The sequence below is a fragment of the Enhydra lutris genome, unplaced genomic scaffold (assembly GCF_002288905.1).
Source record: "Enhydra lutris kenyoni isolate GAN:26980312 unplaced genomic scaffold, ASM228890v2 scaffoldscaffold24, whole genome shotgun sequence".
NCBI lineage: Eukaryota > Metazoa > Chordata > Mammalia > Carnivora > Mustelidae > Enhydra > Enhydra lutris.
This window is the reverse complement of record NW_019154108.1, coordinates 28,283,079-28,303,277: the sequence shown is the minus strand read 5'-3', so window position 1 is coordinate 28,303,277 and position 20,199 is coordinate 28,283,079.

The following is a 20,199-nucleotide window of genomic DNA, read 5'->3' as shown; positions in this document are numbered from 1 at the left end:
ATAGATGTTATTTTCTGTCCTATTTAGGAGTAAGTTGCAGATAAAATGTCCCTTTATCCCTAAAGTGTATGAAGTTCCTAAAAACTAGGACATGCCCTTACATGTCTATGGTACAATGATCAAAGTCAGAAAAACTGACAATAATACAGGACTGTATTCAAATCTGTAAACTATTCTAAGTTTGCCAGTTGTCCCACTGATGTCCCAAAAAGCAGTGGTTCTCAGACGTTTTGCCTTCAGGATCTCTTTGTAATCTTGCTAAATAATATCTAAGTATTATTAAAACTTGTATATAAAAGTTTGACTTCATGCAGACATGAAGGAGTCCCAGGGACTTCTTGGGGCTCCTGGACCACACTTTAGGAAACACTGATTTAGTGCCCCTGTCCTGCTTTTTTTCCTTTTCTAGGATCACATGTTGCATTTCGTTGTCATGTCCCCCCGCCTTTCTGTTTGTTTGCAGTCCAGAGGTCTTTTATATTTTCTACAGCTGCCATGCCATGAGTTCATGCGGAATGGGTTCCGTTGGCTCTGGCTCCTCTCAGTTGATTCTCGTGTGCTTCTTTGGGTGGGACAGGCTGCTGCTTTGTTTGAACCCTAGTATCTTTCTCTTTGGCTTCTTTTTCTGACGATTTTCCTTCGCACGCCTCATGAAGCCATCTCGGCTCTAGAATGCTTAATACGCTCAACACACACATCAATTCTCCTGGCAAGAATCTTGTCCTTGACTACAGTAATGCCAACAGCATTCTGGGTAACATCGTTGACGTTTCCAGTTTTGTCATATTAACACAGGGGATTCCTTTTAGCACAGTGCCCGTCCCCTTGATGTCTACAATATCATCTTTCTTGTGGATTTGCTTGTATGTGGCCAAAGGAACAACCCCATGTTTCCCAAAAGACCTACAGCAGGTGACTCTCCTCTTTCCCTTTGCGTTGGTCCTTTTGGCAAATTACTGGAAGATGGTGGATTCAGCTGAAAGGGTGTCATGTCTCTAGCGTATTCTGGTTTGAAAAGTTGCTCTTTTGTCATGCTTTAAGAGTAGAAGGCAGTTTTTGTTATGTTTTGTTTGTTTTTTCCTTTTTTTTTTTTTTTTTCTCCAGGTAGGCTCCATGCTCAGTGGGGCTTGAACTCACGACCCTGAGACCAAGAGTTGTATGCTCCATTGACTAAGCTGGCCAGGTGCTCTCAAGCCAGTCATTTTTGAAGAATGTCTCTCAATTTGAGTGTATCTGAGGTTTCCTCAGGATTAGATTCAAGTTATACTTTTTTTTTTTTAAGATTTTTTTTTTTTTTTTTTTTTTTGACAGACAGATCATGAGTAGGCAGAGAGGCAGGCAGAGAGAGAGAGGAGGAGGAGGCAGGCTCCCTGCTGAGGAGAGAGCCCGATGCGGGACTCGATCCCAGGACCCTGAGATCACGACCTGAGCTGAAGGCAGAGGCTTTAACCACTGAGCCACCCAGGAGCCCCTCAAGTTATACTTTTTTAAGGGCAAGCACTGCAGAAGTAATATTGTGTCCTTCTCAGTGGATCATATCAGGGGAGACATGATATGTCCGTTTGTTCCATTAGTCGTGTGATGTTAGTAACTTTGGTCACTTGGTTAGGATGGTGTCTGCCAAGTTTTTTTCTCTGCTGTAAAATGTGCAATTTTCTCTTTTTTTTTATTAAGTATGTATCTTGTGGGCAGATACCTCGAGAGTATGTAAATATGGTTTTTCATCAAACTTCACCTGCTAATTTTACCATCCCTCAATGATTCCTTTGCAAGACTTTTTAAGCACTGTACTTTCCCAGTTATTTCTCATCTGAGTCCCTAAAAAGGGTTATCACTAAAAATATTAGAATTAAGAGAGATTAACTAAGCTAGCATACTGTCTTGCTGGGCTGTGAGGAGATAGGCCCTTTTATCCATTGCTAATAGAAGGGCAGAATGCTGTAACCATTTGAAGGGAAATTTGACAGTACCAAAAATTACAAATGAATTTAACCTTTGAGCTGGAAATCCCACTTCAAGAAATGTATCCTATAGCTCTATCTGTATGGGTGTCAGTGAGATTACTGATTGTAACCTGATTTGTAGTAATAGCAAAAGATTACAAACAGCGTCCATCTAGAAGGGAGTAGTTAAATAAATAAACCGAGGTACATTGCCACTGGAAGACTATGCCACTGTCCAAAAGAACGAGGATCCTTTCTCTGATCTGATAAGGAAAATCTCCAGGATAACTAAATAGGGGAAAAAGTAAGCTGCCCATCAGTGTTTGGTATGCTACCTTTTGTATCACAGAGTAGAGATGATAGGGGTGAGCACTAATTCTTCTGTCAGCTTAGCCAGTGAGATATTATTATGCCCAGTTTATAGATGAGAAAACTGCCCTTCACGAGGCTTCAGAATGTGCCCCAGATTAGAAAGCTAGCAAAGCTGCGGTTCAGACCCATGTACCTGTCTCACAGGTTTGGTGCTCCTGTAATACAGCTATGAAGAAAATGTCATCTCCCCAGGTTAAATTCCAGTTCTTTTTCTGGGAGCAGGGTCTGTATGTCATCAGCTGGTTCTTCTTCTCCGGATAGTCTCTATCAAGTTTGTCCACGAATCCCTCCAAATCCAGGGCTCCGGGGCCTAGAAATGAACCCAAGGATTGCCACTTTCTTTGGTTACACATTTTTATTAGAAGGCATTTGTCTCTGATGTGCATTCCAAACGAGATTTTCAGCTGGTCTTTGGGAGTCTTTAACACCAGCCTAGTCTCTGGGTCTCATACAGCTCTCCCCGCCCCCGTCTCTGCCACCCTTGCCTTTGCACTGTCTAGTTTTTTGGGTTTTTTATTTTGTTTTGTTTTTTCAAAGATTTTATTTATTTGACAGACAGAGATCACCAAGTAGGCAGAGAGGCAGGCAGAGAGAGAGGGGGAAGCAGGCTCCCCACTGAGCAGAGAGCCCGATGTGGTCCTCCATCCCAGGACCCTGACATCATGACCCAAGCTGAAGGCAGAGGATCAACCCACTGAGCCACCCAGGCGCCCCTGCACTGTCTAGTTTTTCATGATCCCAAATCCCTTTCTTCTTAGTTCATTTCAGACTGCTTTGATGAGGAAAGAGAGAAAGAGCATCTATGCTGGGCTCGCTAATGTAGGTCTCTCCCTGCCCCACACCACCAACCCACTCAGCCCCAGACTCAATTATTCTGTAGGGTCTTAACAATGGTCTAGACTTAAAGACCTAAAAGTGTGCTTAAATCAAATTTTTCATGGTAGCTTCTAATCATTTCTGAAATTGGGGGCAGACTCTATTTTTCTCTGAGTGGAAACAAGGTCGGAAGGAGCTGGGGATTCTCTGTGCTCTGCTGTGTTAGGGGTAGGTTTGAGGGGCCACAGAGAGGAAAGAATATAGCATTCAGTCACCCTCTTTTTTTTTTTTTTAATTAATTGGTTTAAAGATTTATTTACTTGAGAGAAAGAGCTTGACCACACATGAGAGTGAGGGGAGGGTCGGAGGGAGAGGGAGAGAGGCAGGCTCCCCGCGGGCCGGGCAGTGGAGTTGGAGTCTGATGCGGGGCTGGATCCCAGGAACTCAAGATCATGACCTGAGCTGATACCAAGTCAGCGGCTTAACCGACTGAGCCAACCAGGTGCCCCACCCTCTATTAAAAAAAAAAATATTTCTTTCAAGTGAGTAGTAAAGTTAAAAAAAAAAAAATCCCTCTTTCCCTACTTGGCCTCTAGTCCTAGCAGCAGCTCCTGATGCTTGCTGTTCATTCCCTCATGTTCTGGGCTGTTCTGTTTTCTCTGGCACCAAGAAGACCTTGGTGGAGTATCAACAGGAGAGCTGAGCTCCTGCTGCTCGTTACTGAGTAACTCAAAGCTTAACTTTTCATGGAAATTTGGCAAAATATCCAACACACAAACCAGAGCCATCTCCAGCTCTCCTGGGCTTCTAGGTTAAGAGGTGGCTATGCTATTTTAACTGAGGTGAAATGAAGTTTGTCAAAATAATCCTACATTATTACTTGGTAGCTTTTCCGTAAGATTCTCAAAGCATCTCACTGGAATTTGTTAAAATTCTCACACAGGTTAGAAAGTCCAGCTTTAGTTTCAGGGACAGCAAATCAAAGTCACAAATATTTATTGAACATGCCCAGTGCACAGGCCACTGGACCTTCCACGTACCAGGTGCTTGATAAATATTTGTGTTTGAAGGAACCCGGCTTCAGAGTAGTTTTGCTGACTTATTAGCAGAAAAATACTTTAAATCCCTCCTAAGTGGAAAGTTGAGGTTATTAAAAATGCTTACTTCTCCAGAGGGACTGACGCCTTGTATGACCAGAAGTAGCGGGCGAGGGCATTCTCGGGAGGTCGAGCAGAAGAGCGGTGTACGAGGTCAAAGTCACTGTCCTGTTTAGTCCAGGAAGGTGTGGGTGGTGAAAGAGACATGGAGAAGGGGAGACAGCAGAGGTAGAGGGGCGGGGGAGATTATGTGGAGACAGAGGGGATGGCTTGGACAGACCTAGAAACTGCTGGGAAGAACTAGGGAAGCCAAGGCCGAGGGGGTGTGTTTGGTGAGTACGGGTCAACCATGTGACGGGTGTCTCTCACCCACCGCTGCCATGGGAGGGCTGCTTAGCATATCTGTCCAAACTCCTACAAGCAGGGAGGTGGAAATGAGGATCTAGGAATGAATGTGGCTTGGTAGCTTTTATCCCTTCGGGACATGGGGTTGGTTTCGAGCCCCTTCCAGGTGGCCAGTGCCGAAAACCAACAGATGCTGCTTGGGAATAGGTTGTTCAACTTTGAACAGAAATGAGTTTTAGGAATCCTATCTTGTGTGCTTACGGAAGTCCGGCTAAGCGGGGAATGGTGCCAAAGGCAAACCCTCAAGCTGCTTGGTGAGAGAAAGGGGCCGGCCCACACCGGAGGCGCGGCCGGGGTCTCACCCGCCGTCCAGGATTCCTAGGACGGGTCAGTTTCCCTAGCTTGTCAGGGTAACAAAGGGCCCGCTCAGGGGAGGAGGACAAGTTTAGGGACTGAGGGAAACCAGAGGGTCCTGTAATCTAGATCATAATAGCCTGAACTCCTTAGACTTGAGAGGATAAGAAGATAAGCTGAGGTGGCTGTAGGTCTTCCTGGAAACTGAGTATTTACGAGAGCTTTGATATTGCAAAGGCAATTTTTTCCCTTTAACCTGATGCTGTAGGAAACGACCTAGTGCTTGGTGAAGGGAACCATGGGAGACGGCGGACTTGGGTGGCACATGTTTGGGTGTTTAGTGATGCCAGTCCTGTTTATACCATTTGTGGTCAAGTTGCAGCTCCAGGAGCACGTACAGGGTCCTGCAAGAATGTGACCTAGTAATGAACTTCAGGGAGTTGGGGGGCAGCTTGAAAAGTCAGGTGGAGGCCAAGCCTGGGAAGCTTTGTGTATAGTTCTGAGTTGTTTGAGTTTTATCCTTTGGCGGTTCAAACTGGTAAGGGTTTTAAGCCAGAGTGAGAAGGGATTATCGGGATTTGAAATGGAATAGGGCCTGGGGCAGAAAACCCACTCATGAATCTGCCGCAGTAGACTTCAGGAAATAATGAGGGCTGGTCAGCACCGGGACAGTGGGAACGAAGAGGAGGGAAGAACGTCCGAGATCGTGCTCCAGGCTTGCAGCGTCGACTCTCCACCTTGTTCATCTTATAAACCCTTTCATACCTTTAAGAATCACCTCTTCAGAAGTAAAAGCCTCCCTGAATCACCTTGCTTCCCCAGCTCCATGCATTTTCCTTGAAGTAGTCTCCACTTCCTTGAAGTGATGCTAATTGTGTCTTACATCTCACTCGCTTTACAGAAGTCTGATGATGGCAGAAACTGGATCTTCCCGCTTCTCAAATTGCTTTGCTGCTCACAGGTGTGGTCTGCGGACAAGCAGGACTGCCAGCCGCTGGGAGCGTATTAGGTAATCCCAGGTCCCACTCCAGAGCTGCTGCAACAGTAAGGACACTTTAACAAGAGGGCCAGGTGAGATGTATGCACATTTCGTCTGAGACATACTGACAAAGAAACTCTCCAATAAATGTGAATAAAGAGGAGTTGGAGATCCCTTCATTGCTGGCTTGTAACCTTTCCTTGGAATCCCTTTACTTCCAGAATAAAATCATAATACTTTAGCATCATCTGCAGGCCTCTGTGGTCCAGCTCTGCCTCATCTCATGCCATGGTCTCACTCCCTCTACTCTTGCCTCAAACACTGAGTAACAGATTCTTCTTTCCAAAAAATCATATTCCATAGAAACATGTTCTGTTTTCTCTGGCTAGCAGTCTCTCGTCTCCAACATTACCTGCTGTTCTGTCCGTTCTCTAAGTCTTACCTTCAATGCAACTGCCTCAGGAAAGCCTTTGCTGCTCAGCCAAGCAAGGTGAAGTCTACTTTGTATACATTATCACAGCTCCTGGCTCTTCTCTTTTGAAGACAATTGTAGCTGGATAATTTTTTTAGTAATTCTAGTGTTTTGTTGATGATTATTACCTAACATATAATGTATTATTTGTTTCAGGGGTATGGTCTGTGAATCATCAGTCTTACACAATTCACAGCACTCACCATAGCACACACCCTCCCCAATGTCCATCACCCAGCCACCCTATCCCTACCACCCCCCTCGCCTCCAGGAACCCTCAGTTTGTTTCCTGAGATTAAGAGTCTCTTATGGTTTCTCTTCCTCCCTGGGCCCATCTTGTTTCATTTTGTCCCATCCTACCCCCATGACCCCCTGCAATGCCTCTCAAATTCCTCATGTCAGAGAGATCATATGATAATTGTCTCTCTCTGATTGACTTATTTTGCTTAGCATAATACCCTCTAGTTCCATCCAGGTCATTGCAAATGGCAAGATTTGGGGGGTTTTTGATGGCTGCACAGTATTCCATTGTATATATATACCACATCTTCTTTATCTGTTCATCTGTTGATGGACATCTAGGTTCTTTCCATAGTTTGGATGTTGTGGGCATTGTTGCTATAAACACGTGGGTGCATGTGCTCCTTCAGATCTCTACATATGTATCTTTAGGGTAAATACCCACTAGTGCGATTGCTGGGTCATAGGGTAGCTCTATTTTCCACTTTCTGAGGAACCTCCATGCTGTTTTCCAGAGTGGCTGTACCAGTTTGCATTCCCACCAATAGTGTAGGAGGGTTCTCCTTTCTCTGCATCCTCGCCAACATCTGTCATTTCCTGACTTGTTCATTTTAGCCATTCTTACTGGTGTGAGGTAGTATCTCACTGTGGTTTTGATTTGTATTTCCCTGATGCCGAGTGATGTTGAGCACTTTTTCACATGTCTGTTGGCCATTTGGATATCTTCTTTGGAGAAATGTCTGTTCATGTCTTCTAAGGATTTCTTGATTGGATTATTCTTTGGATGTTGAGTTTGATAAGTTCTTTTTTTTAAAGATTTTATTTATTTGACAGAGAGAGATCACAAGTAGGCAGAGAAAGAGAGGGAGAAGCAGACTCCCTGCCAAGCGGAGAGCCCGATGTGGGCCTGGATCCTAGGACCCTGATATCATGACCTGAGCTGAAGGCAGAGGCCCAACCCACTGAGCCACCCAGGCACCCAAGTTTGATAAGCTCTTTCTAGATTTTGGATACTAGTGCTTTATCTGTCATTTGTGAATATCTTCTCCCATTCTGGCAGTTGTCTCTTGGTTTTGTTGACTGTTTCCTTTGCTATGCAAAAGCTTTTGATCTTGATGAAGTCCCAATAGTTTATTTTTGCCCTTGCTTCCCTTGCCTTTGGTGATGTTTCTAGGAAGAAGTTGCTGCGGCTGAGGTTGAAGAGGTTGCTGTCTGTGTTCTCAAGAATTTTGATGGATTCCTGTCCCACATTGAGGTCTTTCATCCATTTTAAGTCTATTTTTGTGTGTGGTCTAAGGAATTGGTCCAGTTTCATTCTTCTGCCTGTGGCTGTCCAATTTTCCCAACACCATTTGTTGAAGAGACTGTCTTTTTTCCACTGGACATTCTTTCCTGCTTTGTCAAAGATTAGTTGGCCATAGAGTTGAGAGTCCATTTCTGGGCTCTCTATTCTGTTCCATTGAGCTATGTGTCTGTTTTTGTGCTAGTACCATACTGTTTTGATGATGACAGCTTTGTAATAGAGCTTGAAGTCTGAAATTGTGATGCCACCAACTTTGGTTTTCTTTTTCAACACTCCTCTGGCTCTTTGGGGTCTTTTCTGGTTCCATATAAATTTTAGGATTATTTCTTCCATTTCTTTGAAAAAATGGATGGGATTTTGATAGGGATTGCATTAAATGTGTAGATTGCTTTAGGTAGCATAGACATTTTCACAATATTTTTCTTCTAATCCATGAGCATGGAATGTTTTTCCACTTCCCTGTGTTTTCCTCAATTTCTTTCGTGAGTACTTTATGATTTTCTGAGTACAGATTCTTTGCCTCTTTGGTTAGGTTTATTACTAGGTATCTTATGGTTTTGGGTGCAATTGTAAATGGGATTGACTCCTTAGTTTCTCTTTCTTCTGTCTTGTTGTTGGTGTATAGAAATGCAACTGATTTCTGTGCATTGATTTTATATCCTGACACTTTACTGAATTCCTGTACGAGTTCTAGCAGATGTGGAGTGGAGTCTTTTGGGTTTACCACATAAAATATCATATCATCTACAAAGAGTGAGAGTTTAACCTCTTCTCTGATGATTCCAATGCCCTTTATTTCTTTTTGTTGTCTGATTGCTGAGGCTAGGACTTCTAGTACTATGTTGAATATCTGGGGTGATAGTAGACATCCCTGCCAAGTTTCTGACCTTAGGGGAAAAGCTCTCAGTTTTTCTCCATTGAGAATATTTGCTGTGGGTTTTTCATAGATGGCTTTGATGATATTGAAGTATGTACCCTCTATGCCTACACTGTGAAGAGTTTTGATCAAGAAAGGATCCTGTACATTGTCAAATGCTTTTTCAGCATCTATTGAGAGTATCATAGGGTTCTTCATCTTTCTTTTATTATTGTATTATATCAAACTGATTGATTTGCAGATGTTAAACCGAACTTACAGCCCAAGAATAAATCCCACTTGGTCGTGGTGAATAATCCTTTTAATGAATTGGCTAGTATTTTGGTGAGAATTTTTGCATCCATGTTCATCAAGGATATTGGTCTGTAATTCTTCTTTTTGATGGGGTCTTTGTCTGATTTTGGGATCAAGGTCATGTTGGCCTCATAAAATAAGTTTGGAAGTTTTCCTTCCATTTCTATTTTTTGGAACAGTTTTAGGAGAATAGGTATTCATTCTTTAAATGTTTGGTAGAATTCCCCTGGGAAACCGTCTGGCCCTGGGCTCTTGTTTGTTGGGAGCTTTTTGATGACTGCTTCAGTCTCCTTACAGGGTTATGCTATGAGTCTGTTCAGGTTTTCTATTTCTTCCTGGTTTAGTTTTGGTAGTTTATATGTCTCTAGGAATGCATCCATTTCTTCCAGATTGTCAAATTTGCTGGTATATAGTTGCTCATAATATGTTGTTATAATTGTTCGTATTTTTTTTGGTGTTGGTTGTGATCTCTCCTCTTTCATTCCTGATTTTTTAACTTGGGTCCTTTCTCTTTTCTTTTGAATAACTCTGGCCAGGGGTTTATCAATCTTATTCTTTCAAAGAACCAGCTCCTAGTTTCATTGATTTGTTCTACTGTTCTTTTGGTTTCGATTTCATTGATTTCTGTTCTGATCTTTATTATTTCTCTTCTCCTGCTGGGTTTGGGTTTTCTTTGCTGTTCTTTCTCCAGCTTCTTTATGTGTAGGGTTAGGTTGTGTACTTGAGAGCTTTCTGATTTCTTGAGAAAGGCTTGTATTGCTATATACTTTCCTCTCAGGACCACCTTTGCTGTAACCTAAAGATTTTGAACAGTTGTGTTTTCATTTGTTTCCATGAATTTTTAAAATTCTTCTTTAATTTCCTGGTTGACCCGTTCATTCTTTAGTAGGATGCTCTCTAGCCTCCATGTACTTGAGTTCTTACCAACTTTCCTCTTGTGACTGAGTTCTAGTTTCAAAGCATTGTGGTCTGAAAATATGCAGGGAATGATCCCAATCTTTGGTACTGGCTGAGACCTGATTTGTCACCTAGGACGTGATCTATTCTGGAGAATGTTCCCTGTGCACTAGCGAAGAATGTGTATTCTGTTGTTTTGGGGTGGAATGTTCTAAATATATCTGTGATGTCCATCTGGTCCAGTGTGTCATTTAAAGCCTTTATTTCCTTGTTGATCTTTTGCCTGGATGATCTGTCCATTTCAGTGAGGGGGGTGTTACTTTTATTGTATTTTTGTTGTGTTTCTTTGATTTTGTTATTGATTGGTTTATATAATTGGCTGCTACCATGTTAGGGGCATAGATATTCAAAATTGTTAGCTCTTTTTGTTGGTCAGACCTTTTAAGTATAATATAGTGTCCTTCCTCATCTCTTACAGTGTTGGGCTTAAAATCTAACTTATCTGATAATAGGATTGCCATCCCAGCTTTCTTTTGATGTCCTTTAGCATGGTAAATTGTTTTCCACCCCCTCACTTTAAATCTGGAGGTGTCTTTGGGTCTAAAATGAGTTTCTTGCAGACAGCATATCAATGGGTCTTGGTGGGTTTTTTGTTTTTGTTTTTGTTTTCTTTTTATCCATTCTGATACCCTGTGTCTTTTGATTGGGGCATTTAGCCCATTTACATTCAGGGTAACTATTGAAAGAAATGAATTTAGCGCCATTGTATTGCCTGTAAGGTGACTGTTACTGTATATTGTCTCTGTTCCTTTCTGGTCTGTTACTTTAAGGCTCTCTCTTTGCTTAGAGGACCCCTTTCAATATTTCTTGTAGGGCTGGCTTGGTGTTTGCAAATTCATTTAGTTTTTGTTTGTCCTGGAAGCTTTTTATCTTTCTATTTTCAATGACAGCCTCGTTGGATATAGTATTCTTGGCTGCATACTTTCCTTGCTTGGTGCTCTGAATGTATCATGCCAGTCCTTTCTGGCCTGTCAGGTCTCTATGGATAGGTCTGCTGCCAATCTAATATTTCTACTGTTGTATGTTACAGACCTCTTGTCCCGAACTTCTTTCAGGATTTTCTCTTTATCACTGAAACTTGTAAATTTTACTATTAGATGACAGGGAGTGGACCTGTTTTTATTGATTGTAGGGGTTCTCTGTGCCTCCTGGATTTTGATGCTTGTTCCCTTTGTCAAATTAGGGAAATTCTCTGCTATAATTTGCTCCAATGTACCTTCTGTCCCTCTCTTCTTCTTCTGGGATTCCGATTATTCTAATACTGTTTCGTCTTATGGTATCACTTATCTCTCGAATTCTCCCCTCATGATCCAGTAGTTATTTGTCTTTCTTTTGCTCAGCTTCTTTATTCTACATCATTTGGTCTTCTATATCACTAATTCTTTCTTCTGCCTCATTTATCCTAGCAGTGAGAGCTTCCATTTTTTTTTTTTAAGATTTATTTATTTATTTATTTGATAGACAGAGATCACAAGCAGGCAGAGAGGCAGGCAGAGAGACAGGAGGAAGCAGGCTCCCTGCTGAGCAGAGAGCCCGATGCGGGACTCGATCCCAGGACTCCGAGACCATGACCTGAGCCGAAGGCAGTGGCCCAACCCACTGAGCCACCCAGGCGCCCCAGAGAGCCTCTATTTTTGATTGCACCTCATTAATAGCTTTTTTTATTTCAACTTGGTTAGATTTTAGTTCTTTTATTTCTCCAGAAAGGGATTCCCTAGTATATTCCATGCTTTTTTCAAGCCCAGGTAGCACCTTGATAATCGTCATTCTGAACTCTAGTTCTGACATATTACTAACGTCCATATTGATTAGGTCCCTAGCCGTCGGTACTGCCTCTTGTTCTTTTTTGTTGTGGTGAGCTTTTCTGCCTTGTCTTTTTATCCAGATAAGAACAGATGAATGAGAGAACAAAATACTAACAGGGTAGCAATGACCCCAGAAAAATATACATTAACCAAATCAGAAGAGACCAAAAATCAAGGGTAGAATGAAAGGGGGGAAAAATAAAAAATAAAAATATATTAGACTGGTGAATAGAAGGGAGCCACACACTTGATTCTGGAGATACACACACACACACACACACACACACACACACAAGTGACTGTAAAGATGAATTTTAAAGATGAAATTTTAAAATTTTCATCTTTAAGTTTTAAAGATGAAAAATAAAAATTTTAAAGATGAAAATTTAAAAAGGTTCTAAAAAAGGAATTGATAAGAAGTTGACTGAAAAAAGAAAAAAAAAAAAGAAAGAATGTCATCGGGCTGGAGATTAGAACAAAGCCATGTGCTAGATTTAGGGTATATTTTGATCTGTTAGAAGAAACTGTATCCCAAAATTTTGAAGAAAAAACCTGTATGTGTACAAAAAAATAAGGTTAAGTACAATGAAGAGATAAAATAGGACTATAAAAATGAAAATTAAGAAAGATTTTTAGAAGGTATTGATAAAATAGAAAACATTAAAATAGGAAGAGGAAAAATTTTTTTAAATTAAGGGGGAAAAAAAAAGCCATGAATTCTATGTGTTGTTTCCCCTAGCTCTGGAGTTCACAGTTCTCATTGATCAGTAAACTTGGTCTTGGCTGGATGTTCTTGCTGATCTTCTGTGGGAAGGGCCTGTTGTAGTGATTCTCAAATGTCTTTGCCTGAGGCAGAATTGTACCGCCCTTGCGGGGGGCCAGGCTAAGTAATCTGCTGGGGGGTTTGTTCTTGGTAGCTTTTGTTCCCTGAACGCTTTCCATGTATCTTTGGACGACGGGAATGAAGATGGCGGCCTCCCAGTCTCTGGCCCCATAGGAGCCGAGAGCTCAGGGCCCCACTCCTCAGTACACCCGCAGAGAAAAGCAGTCAATCCCTCCAGTCTCCCTGGTCTCCAGCTGCAGTTTGAGCTCACCTGGACTGTGAGTGAGCATTTCTCTCTGGCGCAGGGCCCTGTTTGGAGTTTCCAAACCCAGCATATTTCTGCAGCATGCTCCCACGCCGCTCCTCTTGGAAGAGGAAGGAGAAGTTCTCCCTGGATCTGCCACTTGTGGGGTCCCTGCTTAAAGAGCAGTGGCCCAACTGTGCCTTGGGTTACAGCTTGAGGTAACCCTGAGAGACCCCTCCTTGGCTCCATCTCTGCAGCCGGTCTTCCTGCCTTGATACCTGGGAGCTCTGCCATACTCAGGCACCTGCGGTCCTTCTGCGTCCCTGTGCATCCTGAGACCACACTGTCCCCGCAAGGGCACCACCCCCTGCTTAGCCTCTGGAACAATGTCCCTCAGTGGAGCAAACTTCTAAAAGCTCTGATTTTGTGCTCACTGCTCTACCACTTGCCAGGGGCTGGCCCTCTCCCCATGGTCTCTCTTCCCGAATGTTGCCTTGGATTCACTTCTCCATACATCCTACTTTCCAGAAAGTGGTCAATTTTCTGTTCCGAGAATTGCTGCTCTTCTCTTCGATCTCGTTAGTAGGTGTTCAGAATGGTTTGGTATCTAGCTGAACTCCTGATATTTAGGTCCCCTACTCCTCTGCCAACTTGCTCCTCCCCTTTTATGTTTTTTTTTTAAACAATCATTTTTTTAAAAGATTTTATTTGAGAGACAAGAGATAGCGAGAAAGCATAAACACAATGGAAAAGGAGTAGGCTCCTTGCTGTGCAAAGAGCCCAATGAGGGCTTGATCCCAGAACCCCGGACCATCACTGAGCTGAGGGCAGCCAGCCAACTGACTGAGCCACCCAGGTGTCCCTGTTACCTATTTTAAAACTGTTCATGTCAGTTTCCATAACTGGAGCCTAAGCTCCTTGAAGATGAAGATAGGATTCTATCTTCTACAGTGTGGTAGATATGATTAAGTACTCAATAATTCACTTAACACCAAAGTGGGTGTTCAGTGACTAGTTGAAAAGCCACTTTTGAGTTGCAAAGTCTTCCAAATAAGGGTGGGCCACCATGTTGGAAAGTGGAGGGCATTTATTAATTGATCATTGCAGATTAGGGTTACTGGGAATGAAATGCTAATATACACAAAAAAACAAACTCGTATTAATCTATGTGAGTCTCAGTGTAAAGGGTCAGAAAATATCCTATTGCTCGTGGGCAGGGTAGGCCTAGCATAGTGGTAAAGATGGCATGGCTGGTTTTGGAATTCCCACTCTAGATTTTGTAATATTCAAGGATGGTTGTAGTTACCATCCTTCATACCCTCTAAACTTTGTTTTTTTCTTTTTTTAAGATTTTATTGATTTGACAGAGATCACAGGTAGGCAGAGAGAGAGGAAGGGAAGCAGGCTCCCTGCTGAGCAGAGAGCCCGATGCAGGGCTCGATCCCAGGATCCTGGGATCCTGACCTGAGCCGAAGGCAGAGGCTTTAACCCACTGAGCCACCCAGACGCCCCTTAACCTTTCTTTTACTATGGTTGATTCCTTTGAGGTCAGGTGTGGTACCAAACAAAGATACCTAATTGCTAATTTTTGGTAGGAGGTGAAAATAACCTTCACTGTTTAGGTATATTACTTTTCTGTACGGGTGCCTTGGTGGCTCAGTGGGTTAAAAAGCCTCTGCTTGGGGCACCTGGGTGGCTCAGTGGGTTAAAGCCTCTGCCTTCGGCTCAGGTCATGATCTCAGGGTCCTGGGATCGAGCCCTGCATCGGGCTCTCTGATCAGCAGGAAGCCTGCTTCCCTTCCTCTCTCTCTGCCTGCCTCTCTGCCTACCTGTGATCTCTGTCAGATAAATAAATAAAATCTTAAAAAAAAAATAAAGGAAATGCCAGGAATTGTCAGTTATACATCTTTTAAAAATATGGACATTTACTTATATAAACATGTTGCTATTATCACACTGAACAAAAAGGTCATTCCTCGGTCTTACTTAGTAACCAGGCGCCTGGGTGGCTCAGTTGTTAAGCGTCTGCCTTTGGCCCAGGTCATGATCCCAGGGTCCTGGGATCGAGCCCCGCATTGGGCTCTCTGCTCAGTGGGAAGCCTGCTTCTCCCTCACCCACTCCCCCTGTTTGTGTTTCCTCTCTTGCTGTCTCTCTGTCAAATAAGTAAAATTAAAAAAAAAAATTTTCCCCCACATTTGATTCAGGATCCAAATAAACTCCACATGTTGTATTTTTCTTTTTGTCTTAACCTTCTTTTGAATCTAGCAGCCCCTTCCCCTCCCCTTTTTCCTTCTTCATGCCACTGAATTGCTGACTAAGGCATATTTTACACCAGTCTCTAGGAGAAAATCAACCTACACACCCTCCAACTGCAAGGAATGACTAATGGGTGGGGATTTCAGGACAATTAGAAGTCAGTTAGGATGGAGGGGCACCTGGGTGGCTCAGTGTTGTTTAAGCCTCTGCCTTCGGCTCAGGTCATGATCTCGGGGTTCTGGGATCGAGCCCCGCATCAGGCTCTCTGCTCGGCAGGGAGTCTGCTTCCCTCTCTCTCTCTGCCTGCCTCTCTGCCTACTTGTGATCTCTCTCTGTCAAATAAATAAATTCTTTAAAAAAAAAAAAAAAAAAGGATGGAAAGACAAAAAATATTTGCATCAGGAAGGTACCCACAGGAAGTCCATGCTGCTTAAACATAAAAGAAGGTCCTGATTAGGAAGTGGCTTATAAAGATAAGTAATAGGGGCGCCTGGGTGGCTCAGTGGGTTAAGCCGCTGCCTTTGGCTCAGGTCATGATCTCAGGGTCCTGGGATCGAGTCCTGCATCAGGCTCTCTGCTCAGCAGGGAGCCTGCTTCCCCCCCCCCTCTCTCTGCCTGCCTCTCTGTCTACTTGTGATCTCTCTCTGTCAAATGGATAAATAAAATCTTAAAAAAAAATAATAAAGATAAGTAATAAATAAAATCTTAAAAAAAAAAAAAAAAAAAGAGAACCAGAACTCTGGTTATTAGCCCTGGAGTCTCACTGACTACTGATGCTAGGATCTCAAATGCACCACCTTTACTGTGCAATAGCTTTAGAACATATGAAGGAATATGGATTGTAGTGTATTTAAGGTTGGAGTAATTCCTATGATAGCTCTACAAAATTGGCTACTGCAAGTATGTTTTTATCTAATTCTCCATTTTTCACATAAAAAAAGGTGTAACAATCCCAAGGTTAGAATAAAATGGCACAGACTCGTTTATAAAAAAGACTACACATTTCTCCTCATTAATTTATCATTTAATATAAATGCTGACAGAAAGCAGATAAAGACCTTGTAGACACTTTCATATATTTACAAACCAAAAGGTGAATCACCTCCTTCTACTTGTTAAAATAACCCTTTTATCTGCAACTCATGGGAGCTTTAAACACTAGTTAGGAGCAACATGAGGCTGAGTCAGTTTCCACGGTAATAAAGGAAATAGCATTTTAACAAAATGTGGCATCTTTGATATAAACAACATGCACACAAGTAATACAAAATTGATAAAGATGGCCTTAATCCTCTTAAAAACCTGACAAGTATAACATGTACTTATTCAGACCCAGAATTCTGCTGCCCTAAACATCTTCCTATTACTCTTTACTTCCACCTCACTTGTTTTGAAGGCTATTTAAAAACTGGAAATATAAACACATTAAAAAGAGAAGAAAATGGTCCATTTCGAACAGGGTTTTTTTCTTCCTATTCCAAAACCACAACTTTCAAGAGATAGTCTTCAAATAAGATTTCACAGTTTGCCAGAATCTCAAGAACTATTCACAGTTTGTGAAATTCCAACCCATTTATTTTCATTTCTTTTTTTAGAAAGTTGAAAACACCTGGAAAAAGTAAAATTTCACAAACTTTAGCAATTTAAAAATCAGCTGTCACTTTAAGACAATATTTTTATTCCTGAACAGGTGGGTGGAGACAGGCAAGAATAAACAGGGAGCTGAGGCAAGGAAAAAAATAGGAATTCAAGAGAACTTTTAAAAAATGGTACTTTGTCTAGCACTGATTTATAAGAATAGGAGATATAAATTCTCACTATCCAAAACTAAGTGATTTCATGAAGTCATCTATAACCTGACTCAAATCTATGGGCTCCTTTATTAACCTCAATTATTTTTGTCTTGTTAAATATACCTCTGCAGGGCACAATCACATACAATCAATACGATTGGTAAAGTACACAAGCTCTATCCCAAGCAAATATGCATCAATGTTAAAAAGTTTTTTTAAAAAAACAAAAAACAAAAAACCAAAATAAAACAAAATAAAATCCACCCAAAAAGGTGATAATGACTGCAGAATGTCTCGGGGAGACTGGTATGAGCCTAAAGACCAAATTGACCATAGTCATGGGAAAAGGGTAGCAGGAGGAACAAGGGGAGACCACACACAAAGAGGAATCTCACAACTGGAAAATGCTTCAGTGGGTAAAAGATTTTGTTCATCATCTTAATTAACTTTTTCCACTGCTCTTGTTCCAAAAAGTTAGAGTATTGTCATAAAGTAAGACAACAAGGCCTCTGATCAGTGAATAAAATGGAAAAAAGAAAATTCCCCTGCAAGTTCCTTTCATTTCCAGAAAGTAAGAAGAGGATGAAGGGCGATTGGGGTGGGGTTGGGATGTGGGGTATGGCAATGAAAATGTGGGCAACAACACACCTGGAAAAAGTAGCTCTCAGGACAGTGCCTTCGTTGAAAAGAGGATGTAAAAATGATAAACAAAAGCTTCAAATACCTTTAAATCAGAGGAATATATTACAGGGTTGTTTAGATACTATTGTAAGAATGGCAGTCAATCAGTGATTACACTATAAATGGTGATTTTAAAAAACAACAATAGGCAACCCCCCCCCCCCAACCAAAACCCAACAACATCCAGGCAACCAATTATCCAATAGTTTCTTTCCATCCTTTTCATGACCCTTTCATGCACTGGCTGGGGTGGGGGGCAGGGGCTGTCTGATAGTTTCCAGTTATAAGATGACTCTGAGTGTACAACCTAAAATGGAAGCCAAAGACTTGTGAGCTCTGTCTACACAGAGTTAAAAACAGCAAAACAAAACAAAAACAACCAGAAACAGACCTCAGTACAAGAAAATAAGTCACCTTGTCTAGTGTGTGTGTGTGTGTGTGTGTATAGATATATATACACATACATACATATACTAACTCCACAGGATTTAACTTTTCTAAATACACATTTTTGGACACAATATTATCTTGAGGTTTAACTTCTCTCTCGGGTTATTGTGCCTTATTTTCTTGTGAAAACAAAGGTTATTACTCTAGAGATGTTTTGTTTAGGAATAAAATTCAAAGTAAATTCAGTGTTTGGCTGAAAATTCAGAGGCTCTGAAAAGAAGGATTCCAGTGATGAGGTTAAGTCCCTTTATCACAATTTCAAAGGGCTCTACCCACTTTCTTCAGTGCAGTATTGAAAACCCACCTATTGGGAACGCATTTATTATTAAAAGGTGTTACTTCTTCCTGGTGGTGGCAGTGTCCTATTATTAACATCATAGCTAGTATTATTTATCAATTAGAATATTTTATATGTGAAAACATCTTTAGCAGTCAAAGCAATAAAATCTTAAAAACCAAATCTTAAGTTGGTATTTACTACAATTAACAGTACCTTTTGACAAAAACAGCTTTCTTTTTCAAATGGCTCAGAAAAACTGAATAAAGAATTTAATAAAATATTAACTGCAATCCACCTACAACTCCCAGTAAATCCTTTCAGCAGGAAAATTTCATAAAGCTGAGCTGAAGCACAAATAAATATAAAAGTCATAGCTGTCCAAGGTAGAAAGGTATGAATGAGGACCAGCAAAATGGGTAAAATGATGACAGCAGTAGACTGCTTGTTTGTTCAATCCCTACTGTTGAAAGTGAAATCTGCTTTAGTTTAGTTTGCTCTAATTTTTTTTCTAAAAGGACAGGCTGACTTTACAGGGAAGAGATCATCTTGTAACACTATCACCAGGTATCACCAACTAAAAAATAAACACAATCAGGCTCTTTTAGGGGACAAATCTAGGTAAACACTGAAGTTAATTTCCAGGCAGATCATTAATTTCTCCAAAAAAGTAACTGGATCTTTCCTTTTACAAAATATGTATCATTACAGGTGCTTTTAACAGGTAAATTTAAAATTATGAAACCTTTACTCAATTCTTTAAAATGAGCAAAAATGAAGTGGAAAAAAGATGGTAAGACCTCCATCCGTCACCATTTGTATTTAAAAGCGCTCAAATACTTTTTAGTGAAGAGAATGTTTTTCTCCAAATCCAAATATAATCGTAGACATGCAGTGACTATAGTTTTATTTCTCACCAGTCACATGCTCATGAATTCTTTTACCCAGTCTCATAGCTTGACCATAGTGATAGAGATTGTCCTTCCAGACACAAGTACAAAACCAAAACACACAAGATGCTATCATGACAAGATAATCTCAAAAAACAGGGGGTCTACTTACACACAATATTGTAAAAGATGACATTCACTGGTTTAGAGAAACTAGTGAATTTTCATTACTTTTACATTTTATAAGGCCAGCTACCTTTAACAGTTATCTTTAGATAAATCTACTTACACAGTACAATCAACTGACAAATACTAGAAGGTTTCACAATCAAAATGGCTATTTCCCCCAAAACCAAAACAGAGTAAAGCACAAGTCTTTGGCTCTCCTTTAAAGAAAACAGCAGGTTACCATTCTTAACCAGACCTTTGTTTGCCTACCAGTAGGGCAAATACCACATTTGTGCATCACTGAGTAATAACACCATTAGAAAAGGCAACTTCACAGAAGTTATTGGCTAAGCGAATTCATTTGAATGCTCTGTTTTGAGGCAGCAAACTGTCACTGTTGCAGATTGGGGAGGGCAGTGGGTAAGTCAAGGGGAATTTGCAAGACAGAAAAGAGTCAGGAAAAAAAAACAAACAAACTTTGAGCTCCAACCCTGAAGACCTATGGAAAGTCTGATGGAGTTACACATTCATGGTAGCAAATGAGAATCATACCAATTTTATGTCTTTTAGGCAAAAGAATAAATGCATGGGGAAGTCCAGAAGGGAAGGGAAATATGATGAGAGAAGGGAATCAGCCACATTAATGCCATACCAAATAATTTTTTTATACATTCTGAGTATTTGGATATTTATAACTGGCATTAGAAATAGTGTCTTATCATGTGAATACTATTACTAGAAACCTATGCTATTAACTAACTG